Source organism: Meles meles, chromosome 21, assembly GCF_922984935.1.
Source record: "Meles meles chromosome 21, mMelMel3.1 paternal haplotype, whole genome shotgun sequence".
Taxonomy (NCBI): Eukaryota; Metazoa; Chordata; class Mammalia; order Carnivora; family Mustelidae; genus Meles; species Meles meles.
In genome coordinates this window covers 23977209-23995174 of record NC_060086.1, presented here as the reverse complement: position 1 = coordinate 23995174, position 17966 = coordinate 23977209, and the positions used below count along the sequence as shown (strand labels likewise).

General features: G+C 47.9%; 1 protein-coding gene across 1 annotated transcript in view; it reads left to right on the top strand.

Annotated features, from left to right (window-relative positions):
* Positions 1-17966, top strand: part of LOC123933383 — a 348492-nt gene that overhangs the window by 103487 nt on the left and 227039 nt on the right. The gene's annotated exons all lie outside the window — the stretch shown is intronic.

The window sequence follows — 17966 nt, the reverse complement described above, 5'->3', positions numbered from 1 at the left end:
GGTGGCAGGCGGGCCCGTGTCTCAGGAACACGCTCGTTCGCCAAAAGGTAGCCGTCACCTCGTGCGCCCCTGCTTTCGCAGCCGTGAAGAGCCCGGAGCGGGGCTTCATGTAAGGAGCGGCTAATTATCTCACCCCTGCTGTGCGCCTGACCTGGGGCTAGCGGGATTGGGGACGCGGCCCGAACCAGGCAGACGGGGGTGTCAGTCTTCTTGGGCCTGAGGCCTTGCTGGAAGACCGGCGTGAAAGGAGTTAAGTGTCCTGTTGACGGGGGAAATGTTCGGATTCTCCCTCTTGAGTAAGTTGCATCCCACTGGGGGTTGTCTGGATCCCCATTGTGAACCTGAGGTCAGGCCAATGAAGGCGGGAAGGGGGTGGTTCAGAGGGATGCGGGCCCAGGACCGCGTAGTATTCGTGCACAGAGCCAGTACTTTCCAGAGCTCTTGGGTGGAGGCCCCTGGAGTCTACATTCTCAGGGTTGTAGTGGGGCCCTTTGTGGTGGGCCCTTCCTTTTGGGTGGGTAGTGGGTGGTGATTGCGGACACACGATCAATAGGTCTGACGGGTGTCTGAGGTACTCACCACCTGTATGGACAAGACAGAAACAAATAATTACCCGTGAAATAAATAATTACAGTTTTTCCTTGAGTGCTGAGAAATACAGGGTGTGTTTGAGTTTGTAATTTGGAAATCATGATTCAGCTGAAACCGGCAGTCTAAGACAAATGGTAGATGTGGGAGGGTGTTCCATTAGAACAGGGCAGGAGTGTGAACTGTTCAAAGAATTGAATGTCCTTGAGGCTGGAGCCACGTGGGGACTGTATTGTGGGGAAAACCAAGGTTTGGGGTGAAGACTTGCGCTTTTGTAGGTACTTGGAGACTTAGCAGAGTGATTTAAACCAGCGCCAAGCTGATCTTAGCTTCGCCACTTAAGAGCTGTGTTACCGAAGCACTCTTTATCCCAGTTTCCTGGTGGGAGAAATGCGGATGATAATCATCCTGCTTCATAGCTGATTGTAAAGATGAAATCGTATTTAACATTAATAAAAGACTTAGAGCCATGAATGACATGTAATAGGTATTAGTAGTGGTTGATTCAGTAAATAGATAAATACAGAAGTTTTGAAGACTTGGGGACAGTCTGTGGTGATATATGTGAATTTAAATGGCTTCTCCCCAACTTCATTTCTTCTCCAGTTTGTAGGTGCTGTTGACCACATGTGTAGCACTGTTGAATCAGAAATCATTTTTCTCTTATTGACTATTATTTGCTAAGGGAATCTGATGTGCCACTGAAATGATCAGAGAGAAAGAAAATACTTTTCAGTAGCATATTACAATTATGTTTCTTGAAAAGTTGTTAATATGGATTTATTTAATATTTGTTGGTAACACTTTGTGCAAACTTGCTTACTTTAAAAAGTAAATCAGGGATGCCTAGGTGGCTCAGTGGGTTCAGCTGCTGCCTTTGGCTCAGGTCATGAACTCAGAGGCCTGGGATCGAGTCCCACATCGGGCTCTCTGCTCAGCGGGGAGACTGCTTCTCTCTCCACCTCTGCCTGCCACTCTGCCTACTTGTGATATCTCTCTCTCTCTCTGACAAATAAATAAATAAAATCTTAAAAAAAAAAAAAAGGAAATCAACTGTGGAGTAACTCAGATACAGCAAAAGGGGAGAGAAATAGTGTAAGTAGAGCTTGCCTATTCGTGACTCTCTGTGGGAAGGTTTTTATAATTTCTCTGTTCCTCTCTGCCTCAGTTTCCAGTGCCCCCTGTGTCTGCAGACAGCTACACATTGTAGGGCAAGTTTGGGTTTGGAATTGCAGAGACTCTAAGGCAGTCGTACCCAGGCCAACGGGCACATCAGCAGAGCCTGTGGGCTTTTTAAATAATAAAAAAAGAGGATTCTTAGATCCTCCTCTAGACTGACTGAGTCAGAATCTTCTGGGATAGGTCCCGGGCTGTAAAGACCAGGTTGTTTGCCATGTGGATGCGTTTCATGACAGCTTTTTTGGCACGGGGCTTTCCTTCATTGGAAACATGCAAGAAGGTTGGGAGAATCCACAAGTTCATGTTTGAAACCATTTTGCAGGGCTCTGTCCTTCAAGTTCCGTGCTTTCGTGATCGGCATCGTCACCGTGGTGTGTTAAATCCTTAAACCTTGTCGGAAAGTCATGTTATTGATAACATAGGGATTCCTTGCATGAATCATGGTCCAATCCCTTTCTGCCCCAGTCCTGTCTTTGGAATGGGGATAAGAATGGTAACCGGCCTTTGGGATGGAAGGATTCAATGAGAAATAGATCCAAGGCAGTGAGCACAGGATCTAGCACAGAGTGAAGCCTTCCACAAATTATTATTACTACTGTGGTTTCCCTCCATTCTTTTTTTCCTTTGTAGATATGATTTATTCATTTATTTTAGAGAGGAGTGCTGGCCCCTGTGGCAGGGGTGGGCAGGGCTTGTGGGGAGAGGAGGAGGGGAGGGGAAAGAATCTCAAGCAGGAATCCACAGTGGCTGTGAGACCGATGTGACGATGGATGTCACGACCCTCAGGTCATGACCTGAACCGAAATGAAGATTCGGACGCTCAACGAAAAAGGTTCCCCATGAACCCCTTGATACCCTCATCTGAATATTACTTGGTTGCAGTTACTATGTCCTACCGTGCATGAGGCTGGTTCCTACCTCCCTGGGTTACCGCCAGGTTAAGAAAGCCAGTTAGCCTCCCAAGAGTCCTAGGATGCCTCTGTTGTGATGTTCCCGCCTTCAGTGCAGAGTCCTCGTGGGGATAGCCATGCAACGATTTTTGCCTGAGAAGACCACTGGGAGGACCAGATATGGAGTGTTCCCCCCCGAGCCGGGCACACAGCAGGTGTTCAAGACTGGCCGTGAGTGTCAGCACCATGTCACCATCATCAGTGTCATGACCTTCATCGTGGACTGGTGCTCTCACTCCTACCATCCTGCAGTTAGAACTCTCCTGTTGGACCTGTCGGGCTTATATGTTATTATATCCTAATAATTCCATTTGATTCCATAGGAATCTTTCGAGCACTTACCGTGATCACCAACTCTCCTGACTCCCGATCCCTCTCTCGTTATCGTCCCATCCTGCTGTTCCCTTAAAGCAGTTCCCCTTTTTTTTCCTGGGGCGCCCCCACCCCCAACCCTTCCCTGTATCCTGGGAAATTAGTAGTCCATTAGCCATTTCCTCCCTCTCTTTGTTTGACCCTGGCCCTTCTTGGGGGGACATCCGTTCCTGAAACCCCCTGAGGTGCTGTCTGTGTTCTCATACCCCGCATTATTCAGGATCGGGGGGTTCAAGATGGGTGTCCTCCCTCTTTGCCCCTGTGCCATTTCTTTATGATCCTTGGTCCCCAGGTAGAGCACGCTGGCCTCCTTCTCATTACTGTTTTCTCCCTTCCCCATGGTTATTCACCTAATTCGTTGAAGACTTAGGTTCCAGGCCACAGCCTTCTTCTGTATCTCGATTCTTGCCATCGGCCTGGGTGGCCTCACTGTGCGCTTGGAGGACCCAGCTTCCACACAGGGCACTCATTTTCTCAAATGCCGAGTTTGGCGTGATCTCTTTTGCCACCACTCCCAGCGTGGTGCCCTGGATTTCACCCTGGTGCTGCACCACCTGGCATGTGAGCAGTGCGGCTCCTTTCAACCCCGATCTCTTCTTTCCAGTGTGTTCCATTTGTTATTTCTGCTCTGCCATCTGTGTGCTCTTCCCGAGGACCTCCTTGGATTTCTCTGTCCTTTAGATGCTCCCTCGAGGCTCTCATCTCTATGCTGAGCTTGGAGTTCCCAGCCCATGAGCCCGACTGGGGGCTCGATCCCAGGACCCTGGGATCATGACCTGAGCCGAAGGCAGAGGCTTAACAACTGAGTCACCCAGGCGCCCTGTATTTTTATAATCAGTAGTAGGACTAAGTATTTTTAGTTGGTCACTGTCACCAATAGTTTTTTTATTTATTTGTTTGTTTATTTATTTCTTATTTAACAGACAGAGACCACAAGTAGACAGAGAGGCAGGCTGAGAAAGAGTGGGAAGCAGGCTCCCTGTCGAGCAGAGGGCCCAATGTGGAGCTTGATCCCAGGATCCTGAGATCATGACCTGAGCTGAAGGCAGAGGCTTTAACCCTTCAGCCACCCAGGCGCCCCAACACTGACAGTTTTTTTCTATGAACCCTGTCTCCTTAGCATTTCCCCACTGGGTTGTCTCTTTGCTTATGTATGTTTTTATAATTGACTTGTTTTTTTAATTTTTGAGGTTCTTTTTTGTTAAGATATTTATTTATTTGACAGCGCGTGGGACACAAGCAAGGGGAGTGACAGAGAGAGAGAGAAAGGACTAGTAGGGAGAGTGACAGGGAGAGGGAGAGGGAGAAACAAGTTCCTGCCAGAGCTGGGAGCCTGAAGCAAGGCTGTATCCCAGGACCCTTGGATCATGACCCGAGCCAAGGGCCGAGTTACCAGGTGCCCCTTTATGCTGACTTTTAAGAACTTTGTATATGTAGGATGGTGCTCCTTTGTCTCTGTTCCTGGTGCGGTATTTTGTCCCAAACTCTTGCTCATCTTTGAGTTTCGCTTACCAAACATTTCATGATACATTTCATTCTGAATCTTTATGGTGCCAAATTTGGCAGTCTGACTTCATGGCTTGTGGCTTTTAGATGATGCTTTAAAAGACCTTTTTCAGCCAGTATTACATTTTCTTTGAGCACTTTTATGGTTTTGGCTTCTATTGCTTAGACCATTTTATCTATCCTGATTATTATTTTTTAATTTTTTAAAAAATGTGTTATTTCTTTCTTTGTCAGGGAGAAGGAGAGAGAGCACACAAGCAGGCAGAGAGGCAGGCAGAGGCAGAGAGAGAAGCAGGCTCCCCGTCGAGCAAGGAGCCCACGAGGGACTCCATCCCAGGACCCTGGGATCAGGACCCAAGCCAAAGGCAGCGGCTTAACCCACTGAGCCATCCAGGCGTCCCTATGCTTATTAGTTTGTATGAGATCAAGTTGCCGTTTTTGTCCCTACACTATCTAGTGCTGGTCTATATCCCCCATGGATTTGAAACATCACTTAGATACCAAACTCTTACATATGCTTTAACACAGCCATGTGTCTATCCTTCCTCACTTCCAGTTGGACTTGCTTTTTTCATTTGGATGCCTACACGTTTTGACTTGCGATGTAACTTAGTTGTGAATTGATTGAGAGATCCCAAAGCTTGCTTCTCAGGGTAAGAATAGGTTTGTGCCAGGGAATAGCCCCACTTTCTTAGTTTACTTGAGCAGCTGGACTCCAGGAAGGAACAGAAGAAAGTGACAGTGACAAAAGGCACATGTCTAAGTCTGCGAGAACAATAGTTTTTCAGGAGGCCGTACTGTGTAGACTTCAAGATACGGGTTACTGGCCCAAACCAGGCATGTGACCCTACCCCTAGCTGCAGGAACATGTGGGAGGGGAGAATTTCTCACAGGGCAGATTGAGACCTTGAACAAAATTGGGGTCCTTTTACTACGGAAGTACAGGCAGATGGATGTTGAAAGGGGAACTTGGAGGTTCAGCCACGTCTCTCATTGCTTTTTATTTTTGTGTGTGTTTTTTTTTTTTTTCCTTTAGAATTTCCCCAGGTAGCCGTGCCTGGGCAGCTTACTGGGGTTGAGTGTGTGAGTCTTTATCTCAGCTTAGGTCTCAATCTCAGGGTTGTGAGTTCAAGCCCCATGTGGTGTTCCATGCTGGGCACAGAGCCTTCTTAAAAAAAAAAAAAAGAAAGAAAAAGAAAACAAGGATTTCCCCAGGTATTCCTAAGAGACAGAAGGGGAGGGGAAGAAAGAGACTGGAGGTGGGAGAGCAGGGGAGAGGAGATAATGTATAAAAGAAAATGCTCAGTCTTCAGTGGTCAGTTGGATGAGCATTAAGAAATGTACACAGTTGACTCTTGAACAACATGGGTTTGAATTGCATGAGTCCACTTATATGCGGATCTTTTTATAAATATAGCACAGTAATGCAAATATATTTTCTTCATGATTTTCTGAACATTTTCTTTAGCATACTTAGTGAAAGGATAAAACGTATAATACATAGACCATACAAAATGCCTTTAATCAACTGTTTCCATTACCAGTAGTGCTTCTGGTCAACAGTAGGCAAGTAGTGAAATTTTGGGGGAGATGAAATTTACGTGCAGATTTTTGACTGCACGGGAATGGGTACCCCTAACCACTGTGTTGTTGAAGGGTCAACTGTGTGTATCTGTGTCCCAGCCCCAAACACAAGACATAAAGTGTATCTGAAGTTCCAGAAGTTACCCTCGTATCTCTTTGCAGTAAGTCTCCTTAGCGCCTCTGGTCATTTTCTGATTTCAGGATCAGAAAAGTCTTGAACAAGGTGTGAATGGAATCTTGCCGTATGTAATTCCTTTGTCTTCTTTCACTCAGCGCTCTTTGAGATTTATTCATGTTGTGTGCACTTATCAAAGATAATGAAAGCCTGATGCTGGTTAAAGTGGAGAGGAGGGATTTTAATCAGTAATAACTGCAGCAATCAGGAAAAGAGTCCTGCATGAGTGAAACTCCACCTCGGTTTGTCCAGAGGGCATTTTAAAGAGAGAATGAAGAAGGAAGGCCAGGGATGAGTAAAGTCAGAGGAGGAACAGATGACAAAAAGTAGAATAGGTATTGACCCATATGAAACCACCTGTATTTGCTCACTGGGAGACAAGGGCCTGACTTTTCAGTGTTGATTGAACAAACAGTAGATGCCTTGAGTTTGCTCAGGCAGGCACTAAGGGGGACTGGTGTCGCAGGGTGGGACCTGGAGCTGTTAGAAACTATGTTAATGTCTGTTTGAGTTTGTATATGATAAGCCAGGTTTGAGAAGAGGGCTCAGAGCGGTCTGGCTAGAGTTTGGTCAAGGAAAGAGTCTTCGTCAGTGTAAAGTAGTTTCCTCCTTTGTATGTAGTGTGCATGTACCACGATTGGTTCATCTGTTCATCTGATGATTAGACATTTCGTTGTACCTGAGTTTTTGGTCATTGTGAATAGGCTACAATAAACTTTCTTACAGAAGTCTTCAATTTCTCTTGAAATTGTTAGTGGGATTGCTTAGTCTCAGGGTGGGGATATATCAAAGTGCTAGCCTAGTTTCCAAAGTGGTTGATCAGTTTACACTTGTCCCCAGCAATATAGTGACACTCCAGTTGCTCAGCATCCTCGTTAACATTCTGTGTTGTCAGTGAGGGTGAAATAGCAGCTCATTATGGTTTCACATTGCATTTCCCTGGTGACGAATGATCTGAGTTAGGCACCATTTCGTGTGTGTAGTGGGCATTCCTACATCTTTTGGGGACCATCTGTTCACGTCTTTTGCCCATTGTTGTCGTTAATGTTGTTTTTGGTTTTGATTTGTTGGAGTTTATTGTGTATTCTGGATAGGAATTCTCAGACTGATGCATGATAAACATACATGGATAGAAAAATAAAAAATTAAAATATTTTATAGTAGCATCTGAGATATAAGCTGGTTCAGGTGACAGGGTGACTCAGTGGAGGAATCATCTGACTTGATCTCCTCAGGTCTTGAACTCAGGGTTGTGAGTTCAGGCCCTGCTTTGGGCTCCATGCTGGGCTGCATGCTGGGCTCCATGCTGTTCATGGAGCTTACTGGGGGGGGGGGGGGGGGAAGCGACAAAAAAAAAACTGGCTGGAAATAAGTCTCATGATAGGCATGAAACACCTATACACAGAGAACAAAACATTATTGAGAGGAATTCAAGAAGAATGAAATCAATGGGAGATAGGCTTTGTTTACACACCGGAAGATATGACATCATTGAGATTTCTGTATTCCATGATTGATTCATGCAAACAATGCAATCCCAGTCAAACTCCTAGCCATCTTTTTCCTCTTTTTAAAAGAAAATGAACGGGGCGCCTGGGTGGCTCAGTGGGTTAAGCCGCTGCCTTCGGCTTAGGTCATGATCTCAGGGTCCTGGGATCGAGTCCCGCATCGGGCTCTCTGCTCTGCAGGGAGCCTGCTTCCTCCTCTCCTTCTGCCTGCCTCTCTGCCTACTTGTGATCTCTCTCTCTCTGTCAAATGAATGAATAAAATCTTAAAAAAAAAAAAAAAAGAAAAGAAAATGAACAAGTCGATCCCAAAATGTATATGGAAATGCGAATGTCCTAGAATAACCAGACAAATCTTCAAAAGAACACAGTTGAAGAACCCACACTGATTATTCCTGCTCAGTTTTAAGACTTATGGTAAAACCACGGTAATCAAAGTCTTTGCCAATAGATCAATGAAACCGAAGAGAGAGTCCAAAAATAGACCAATCACAACAGGTACTGTCGATTGATTTTTGCCCATAGTGTCAAGTCAGTTCAATGGGGAAAAGGAAGTCATTGAATTTTATTGTTTTAAAGATTTATTTACTTATTTTATTTATCAGAGAGAGAGTGAGAGATCATAAGCAGGGAGGAAGGAGAGAGGGAGAAGCAGACTCACGACTGAGCAGGATGCCCGATGTGGGGCCAGATGTCAGGACCCCAGGGATCATGACCTGAGCCAAAGACCAGGCCCAACAGAGTGAACAAGCCAGGTGACCCAGGGGAGTCTTTGTGTGAATAATTCTGGGTGAATTGGATATTGAAGTGGAAACAAAACAGACCTTGACCCCTACCTCATTCTTTACATACACATGTCAATTTGGGAAGGATCATAAGCCTAAATATAAAAGACTTAACCAACTTCTGTCACTCATCCTTTCCCTTTCATTCTGTTCAAATATATCCAAAGGGCGTTTTCATCAGCACAAAATTAAAATCAAATTAAAATTCTAAGCAATAGGAAAAACACTGACCAACTGAAAGTGTTTCTTCTTTTTTCAGTCTTATATTTGATGGTGTCTTTGAATGAAATATGGCATGTGGGTAGTGTGGAACCATTTTAAAACAGAGAGAAGTTAAAACACACATACACACACGTACACTTACAGAGACCCCAGACTTCTGAGGTTTCTCTTGTTTCTCTGCTGTTCTCCAGCCCCCCTGCCTACCTTCTGCTACTGGAACATTCCAAGGCACTTCCTGCCCAGAGCATTTCTATCAGCTGCTCATCCCATCCCGAGTGCCTTCTGCACAACTTTCTCCAATCCTGTAGGACTCCATGCAGTCCTCCCCTTTTCAGAGAGGCCTTCCCTTTGACCTCGTCTGATGCAGGTCCTTCGTCCTCCATGCTGTTGTCCTTCATCTGGCATAAGCTCTTCCTTTGTCTCTGTCTCTTCCCGGGTTCCCCACTGTATCCCCAATGCCTGGTACTTTGCAGACACTCAGGAAGTATTGTTTGCCTGGATCAATAGTGTTAGCGAAGGGCGAATACAGAAGCTGCTCCATGTCATCCAGGATAGGGCAGTAGGAAGTCCAGGGAGGAGCTCCTAGAGGAAGGCAGCTTGGTCAGCTTTTCAGCAGGTAGAGCTGCTCAGCGGTGGGGCATGCTCAGGCGGTGGCTTGGTGCTGTTTGAAGGGTTCTTGCCCTGGGTGTCGGGGTTGACCAGGTCATTTGGAAGGCCCCTTCCTTCCTAACATCTACGTTGCTTACTATTCTCACTGGTCTGTGGTTCTTCTCAACTGCAGATATGGCTCTTACCACTAGAGGGCACTAGATGATGCCTTTGAAGGTAGTGCCCATCAAATCCCCAGCAGTGAGAACAGAATTTTCTCTTTAAATTATTGAATTATTGTTTGATGTATACAATGTTATGTCACTTTGAAGTGTGCAACATTACTGATTCGACAAGTCTGTACATTATTCTGCACGCACCACAATACATGTATTCACTGTCACAGTACATTATTATGATATTACTGATGATATTCCTAAGGAATTTTTCCTTTTTGTGAGTTATTTATATAAGTGGAAGTATGTACCTCTTAATCCCCATCACCAGATTCGCTCCCCCCCCTTCCCTCTGGCAGTCACCATTCTGTGTTGAGGAGTCTATTTAGTTTTGTTTGTTTGGAGAACAGACTCTTCATGGCAGTTTCACGCCAAACTTCATGGTGTGTTTATACCCAAACACACACTTCAACAACAGCTTCACAAAACGGTCTTTAACTCTTACAGTATGTAATGCATGCTGATATTTTCTGTTTAACTCTTGTCGTCTGCCATTTTCTAAGCCAGGGATTTGCAGACTAGTACATTGATTTTATGACATGGGTGGGTCATAATTCATTGTCTGAAAAGCACTATTTTAGACACCCTTGTAAAACCCCTCTGGTCAGGTTTCCTTAACAGTCTGGGCTTGTAAGTAATTGTGTCCTTTAGTGCATACTTAGTGTGTTTCTGTGCTGAGTTGCTGCCTTGAGTGGCCGAAGGTATTTGCTTCCTTAGGGGTGCCTGCTGAGGTGGGCACATGGCCGTCTGTGGGAGACTGATGGGGACATGTACAGGATTAGCGTAGACTGTAGTCAGGGCAGCAGTAAGCCTTGTCAGTGGATATGAAGAGAACATATGATGTCTATCTGAGATGGATATCTGAGAACTTAGAACCTAGCTGGGTGAAAACACACACACGCCCAGACACACAGACACACACAGTTGCGTGCTCCCTACCTCTTTGAGTTCACTGATCAGGCAAATGGAAATGAGGTAGTGTGCTCAGAACAGCACTTAGGATGTTTCATGGTGTAAGTAACAGAAGACCAACTCCATTTGATTAATTTATTACATTTCTTAAAAGATTTATTTGAGTGAGACAGAGTAGTGGGGGGAAGGGCAGAGGGAGAGAGAATCCTGAAGTAGACTCCCCGCTGAAGGTGAAGTCCGATGCCAGGCTGGATGCCAGAACCCTGAGATCGTGACCTGAGCCGAAACCAAGACCTGGCCACGCACCTCCATTTGGTTTAAATGGTAAAGATGTTTATTAATTCCCAAGATATCCATTGAAGGGCAAGGGCCAAAATGGCTTCACATGGCCTTAGGGATCCAGGCTCCTTCCACTACTTCTTGTTTTCCTAAGGCTGGTTCCTTACAGTTGGCAGAAGTCCTCCACCGGTAAGCTGGGCTCGAGCTCCTGGTTTAGAACACTAAACCTTTGGTTCCTTGTAATATAGACCGGTTAGAGTTTAGGCTACCATAGCATTTTCCAGGTTGTGTAGACCAGAGTTCTGGCGAGTGCACCATTTTCTAGGTTGTAGCTGTTGTGTTAATTCGTTCCTGGTTTTTCCACTATGACCTGCCTGAGGGATGTGGAAGGACTGGTACCTAATACAGAGCTGGGGGAAAGGCTTAGGTAGTCATTCGTGAGTTTTAGGAAATAATCCTGGATCTCCTTTCCTATGGACACAGAACTTGTGGTCGAGCAGAGTTGTCTGACGGGCTCTTGCCAGTGAGTTTGCTGAGGGAATACATGGTGGCAGGTCTTCTAGGTAAGGTATGAGGTGAGGTGCTGTGCTCTGTAGGGTCCTGGGAAGGGAGTTAGGCACATGAGCAGAGAGAGAGAAGAAATGGCCACCGGGGGATGGGGGGTGGAGATGAGGGGCCGTGTATGTGAGCACCAAGATGGATGGCTGAGTCTCCTGACATTTGTCATGGAGCATGAAACGTGCCTCTGTTGACAGTTGGAGGTAGCCGATTGTCCTCCTTGACCTGGTTCCTGAGAACTGGGCCAGAACCTACTGACCTTGCCTCGTCTGCCTCTTTTCCTTCCTTCCAAGTCTGCAGTAAGTCTTGGCTACTGGCTTGACCCTTCCATCCAGCATTTTGTAAGACTGTCTAAGGAGAGGAAGGCCCTCAGAATTAACAGAGGCAAGTGACCCCCTCCCTCCCAACATCCCCTCATCAGCCCAGAGGCCTGAGCTTTTAGGGATTCCTACTTCAAAAGAGAGTGTTCACTCTCTCCAGTGGCGTATGAAAGTGCTCACTTCCCAACATCCTCACCAACACAGGAGCCTTTACATTGTGGTTCATCTGCTATGTGAAAAATGGTATCTTATTGTAAATTTTTAAAATTTTATTCCTCTTATTTCGGGGCATAGGTTAAGAATCATTTTTATAGGTTTAAGAGCTATTTCCAATATCTTTTCCTGTGAACTGTCCAAGTAAGAAATCACCTTTTTGGCCTTACTGAAGTGATAGTAACACTATTAGGCTCTGCAAGCCCTTTCTATCAAGGCAGTGAAAGGATTTGAGAGGGGAGGGTGACTCATTCCCAATCAGATTGAGCACTTAGCCAAATGACCCCAAGTGCTCGGGCATGCAGGGAATCCTGGCCCTAAAGATGGTGCCTGTGGGTAGATTCTGTAAGAAACGCAAAGACAGTTTAACGTGGTGGTCCCTGACAGTAAGGACATGCACCTTACTTTGAGCTGAGGGTGACCCCAGGTTTTAGGAAGATGAAGCCAGGCCTGCCTAAGAGGCCTGAAGCCTCCGCCCCGGGCTCCTGAGGCAGCTTTCCTAACCAGAGGCAGGGACCCAGCTTGGAGCCCCCGCGAGCTGGGTGCCCCCAGGCAGCGTGTCAGCCGCCTGCCTTCCTTCTCTCTCTGCTTGGTCCGGTATCTCCACACTGCGGCCCACTAGGAGAGTGCTTCCCAAATAGGGTGTGGTGAGCATCTTTCAAGTTTTTGTTTCAAAAACTTTGAAGTTTATTGTGGACGATATTCTACAACATACAATAGAAATGATTTTCTAGAAACGTAAAATGCAAGATAACCTATAAACTACAAGCTCAAATTATTTATTAGGAGAATCAATAGACCTAGAACTCCTGTATCACATTGCAGTACGTTTCTAAATGCTACTCAAATTTTGTTCTTAGGATGGTTCTACTTTAAGAAACAAGACTTTTAGAACACAGATTTTATATTCCTTTCCCCCTCTTTTATTTCCCATCTCCTTTACCCATGCTCCCCGCCTTGGAGCTGAATAAGTCCATTTTTGGGGCAATGTTTGCTCGTGCCTTCCTCTCCTGCAGACGGTCTGTGAAGGCAATTTCTGAGCATAGAGTCTGTTACCCACACAGGGTAGAGATGAAGGGAACGTGGTAAGACATATGGCTTTATTTTATTTTGTTTCATTTTGCTTGGACATTTATCTGCCCCATATTCTGACTGCAAATTATTATTTCATCATGATCTCACATTTTGGGGTTTAACTGAGTCCTAAGTAGTATCTACATGGCCACGAAAAAGCGTATGTCAAAGAGGAACATTAAGATCTGATGTTTTGGTGTAAAACAATTGTGTTTCCTATATACAATCATGGGGCATTTTATTTCAATTTTTAAAGATTTTATTTATTTATTTGTTTGTTTGTTTGTTTGTTTATTCATTGGAGTGGGAGGACCAGAGGGAGAGGGAAAAGCAGGCTCTCAGCCAAGCCAGCCCCGATGCGGGGCTTAAACCCAGGACTCTGAGATCCTGACCTGAGCCAAAGGCAGTTGCTTAACCGACTGAGCCACCCAGGTGCCCCAAGGGACATTGTAGTTCTAAGATATTTAATTCCACCATTAAATCATTAAATAGATTTTACTTCCTTTGGCTCCAGCAGCTTTAAGTAAAAGAAAAAAAGAAGAAGAGGAAGAAGAGAATGTGAAAGTGCTGATTTCTCCCATGAGTCCAGAGAAAGATCACTGACCCCAAGGAGAGAGCAGACTCCTCATTTGCTCTTCTCCTGGGCCAGGCTCTGCAGGGATGCTTTCTGACCTCACTGTCAGGCATTAAAGAGAAACCAGAGAAGGGCACCTGGGTGACCCAGTGGGTTAAGCCTCTGCCTTCAGCTCAAGTCATGACCCCAGGGTCCTGGGATCCAGCCCCACATTGGGCCTTCTGCTCAGCAGGGAGCCTGCTTCCCCCTCTCTCTCTCTCTGCCTGCCTCTGCCTACTTGTGATCTCTCAAATAAATAAATAAAATCATTTAAAAAATTAAAAAAAAAAAAAAACCAGAGAAACCTGGAGAAGGATCTGCTTCCAAATCCAAAGGGAGAGAGGCTCTTTAAAAAAAAAAAAAACAACAAAACAAAGAGAAAGAAAAAACAAACTAAAAGTCGGCCCAAAGCGATTCCACAGTCTGTCCTCCCAGAGGCCTGGGCTCAGAGGCAGCAGCACCTCTACAGTCCCTCCATGGACACCAGGAACTCCGGAGGCGGATCCTGTGGACTCTGCTGGTCCCTTAATTCTTTCCTGCCATCAGGCTCTTGGAGGCTTAGGGTCTGCAGAGGTCTGCGAATGGGGGAGAACACTGCCCCCAGAGCACAGCGTCCAGCAGGCCTCAGGCACATCCCTGACTGGAGTTTTCGCCCAGGACAAACCCTGGGGGAGGGCAGGGAAGGCTCAGGCAGAGTCCCCCCAGGGTGATGCGGGGTGGTGTCTCCCAGGGCCGACCCACCAAGCGGCTCCTCTGGGATTCTGGAGGGGCCCCGGAGCTGGGCTCCAGTCTGTGGCATGGCACAGCTCGGGACCAGGACCCCCTGTGCCTGGTGCGTGGTGGCGGCAGGGGACGGGAGCACACCACCAAGAGAGCAGCCAGCCCTCCTGTTCCGACGCCGAACCGCACCCCGCACAGTCGCGAACCGCACCCCGCACAGTCGCATTCCCCTGCCAGGGTCTGGTTGGCCAGCTGCAGCTTCACCATGACGACGGTGGCGGATAGCGGGGCTCTCGGCGGGGCAGCTGCGGAAGCTGCGGAAGCGATTCCTAACCATACCCGGCAGACTAGCGTCAGGCCGGGACCCCGCGGGGTGGACTCGGGCCTCTGCCGCCCCCACACCTGGGCCACGCTGTGCAAATCAGAGGACCTGCAGACCAGGCACCTCCACCGTCCTGCGCAACCGCCTGCCTGGTCTAGGCGCACAGCCTCCGGAGATGATAGAGGCGCGGCCGCAGGCTGAGGACAGTGAACCGCCAAACCAAGGCACTGGCCGAGCTGTCCCTGCAGGGCTGACGGGGCAAGGAGGGGCAGGATACTCTGGAGTCGCTGGAGGCTGGAAATATCCAAAGTCTCCGTGACGTCTGTTCTCTACGCTGGTATAGACATCTGTGAAATGCACCGACGATCCTCTCCCCTAGCTAGATGGATGCCTCTGACTGTATTTTTCACCTCAGTGAAAAAGATACTGTTGCCCGGAAAGCTCATGCCACCGGACTTTGTGTACTGTGATCCCACTTAGGGGGAAGTCCAGGGCCAGGTGCATTTTCTGGCGGCAGGCACCTGGGGGCACTCAGGCAGGAGAATGCTAGGGGCCCCTCCAGGAGGCAGGAAAGCAGGGGAAGGAGGGCAAGGGCCCAGACCTAGCGTGGGAAGTTGCAGGAATGAGTAGCTGGGACCCAGACCAGTGGCCAGTGGGCCTTGGCTGTTTGGAACTACCCGAGCAGCAGTGGCATGCAGGAGCGCGGGCGGGCGCGCGGGAGCGCGGGAGCGCGGGAGCGCGGGAGCGTGCCCGAGGTGGGGGTAAGGGAGGGGCACGCAGGCGCTGCCTGGAAACGCCAGTTGGCTTTTGATTCTTAGCCTCGCGCAAGCAGGGGTTCTGTGACACTTGGCGGGGTAGTCCGACTGGACTGGACGCTTTCTCACGGCGGACCAGGGCAGTTGTAGGACCGTCAGATGTTCTCCTGGGCTGGTGGCCTGGGCTCTGGCCTAGGCCATTCCCTAGGGGCCTTGGACAGCAGCCAGACCTCTTTGACCAGGGACATCTCTGATATTAACAGACATGTGCTGGGGAAAGGGACTTTCCCTGCGGACTCCATGGATTTGGCTGATGTCATCTCAGCCCAGACACAGATCAATAGTCTCCTCCGTGAGATTGAAACACTGAAGGGTGAAGTCACTCATTGGAAGAAGTTGTGCCTGTGTTCCACCCGGGGACCCAATACCATCGACCCAGAAACGGTGTGGAAACTGAAGAGCCACATCAGAGACCTAGAGCAACGGCTGATGCGGGAGATGGACGAACATCAGCTGGAAGTGGCGGTGTTGCAAAACGTCCACCAGCAGAAGCTTGCAGACCTCACTGACCGGCACCGCCAACAACTGATGGACTATCAACGACAGCTGGAAGACCTGCAGAACCGAGACGCTGCCGGGAACGTGAACGAGGACCTTCTTCAGGAACGGGAAATGGAGCTGAGAAGGTTGAAGGAACAACTTACACAAACGCAACAGCTGAACGACAGTTTGAACAACCTTGCTTCGGATCTCCGAGCAGAAAAGCAAAAGTTGGTTCTCGAGCTCCAAGATGCAAGACATCAGCTGGAGGAATCCATTCTGCACAACAACGAAGATTCTCTGAAGAACAACATTGCCGTGAGGGCTTTAAAAATCGAGAAAGGACGGTTGGTGGCAAAATTGTGTCGGGCCGAAAAGAAGCTGTTACAAGAGAAGTCTGAGCGAAGTCTCAAAGACTGGTCCCCAGTAGATAATTCACATTTCATTCAACTCGGTCGAGAGAAAGACCTGGAGATACTACACCTCCGGAAGAGGATCGAGGAGATGGACGCCGACCATCAGGAAACGAAGGAACTGCTGTCCTTTGCTTTGGAGGAGCAGAAGCAATTGACAGAATGCGTCAGAGAACAAGACGAGTACATCAAAGAACTTACAGAAAGGCCAGAGCTTCAGAAGGAATTCGGTGGGTCGACCGAAACCTTAAGAAGCCATGATATTTTACCCCCATCCGTGGAGGACAAAGACATGCGTCTCCCATCCATGACAGACCAACGTCCTCATGTGGACGAAGACCTGGAGCGCCTAACACAGCAGAGTCGCGCTGTCCCTCTGGTTGACCCTAAAATCCTAGAGGAGATTGTACAACTAGAGTGTGAGGTCTTCCAGCTCAACGAGTTAAAAGATGATCTCAAGGAGGAAATAAAAGAACAACAGAAGATCATTCACAACCAGCAGCAGGGGAAGAGAGCACTGCTTCAGTCCTTACAGGAGCAGAAGGAGAAAGTGAACCGTCTCCAACACCGGCAGGAGGAGATGAACACTGAACACGCTCAGCTCCTTGCAGCGAAAGACGAGACGATTCGGATTCTGCAAGTCACGCTAGAAGAGCTGAAAGCCCAGTTGCCCGACAAAAGCCCACAAATTCCAAGAGAACCCTGTGAGGATGAGGAAGTGCGAGCGAGCCAGCCTCTCCCCAGAGAAAACGGAAGTGAAGAGCGTGATCCATCTAAAGCCGAAATTCAAAGACTAGTCCAAGGAATCAAAGAACAGGAACTGGAGATGAAGCTTCTCACTGAGCAGAACATCCGACTGACCGAGCAGGTGGATCGGCTCTCCAAAGAGGAGATCGGGAAACTCACTCGGATCATCCGGCAAAAGGATGTGAAGATTCAGAGTCTTTCCAGGAGCTTCTCTGCAGCATCTCACAGCCAGAACAGGCACGTGAAACAACTTCAGTGGCAATTGCAAGAGTGTGCTTTGAAAAGCAAACGGGTCTTGGCCGTCCTAAATGAGAAGACGAGGGAGAATAGCGATCTGAAAAGGGACTATCAGGAAATGACCCATCGACTTGCTGCCAAAGAAGCAGACCTCCAGAGGATGCAGGAAAAGGCAGCTGTGTGTCAACGGGAGAGAGATGAGGTGGTGTTGGCCCTGACACAGAAAGAAACGGAAACCTGTGCCCTCCAGAAGGAGGTTCACCAGTTACGTGAGCGAGAATTGCTCCTAAGCCAGGAGCTGGAGAGAGGGCAGCACCTCGCTGCAGAAGCCCAAGATTCTCGTCGCCGGGAAGCTTTGGCCTCAGAAGACCAAGTGGCTCAGCTAAGAGAGGAAGTGACGGTCTTGCAGGGAAAACTCCTTTTGTCTTCCGCTGCCATGGAAGAGGCCAGCCACAGAGCCAGTCTGCAGGCAGAGTCGCTGCGGGAGCAGTTGCACGTGGTCACCCAGCAGAAGGAGGATGCTGAGCTGCGGCTTGCTGCCTCCCAGGAAGAGGGAAGGCGCTATGAGCGAAG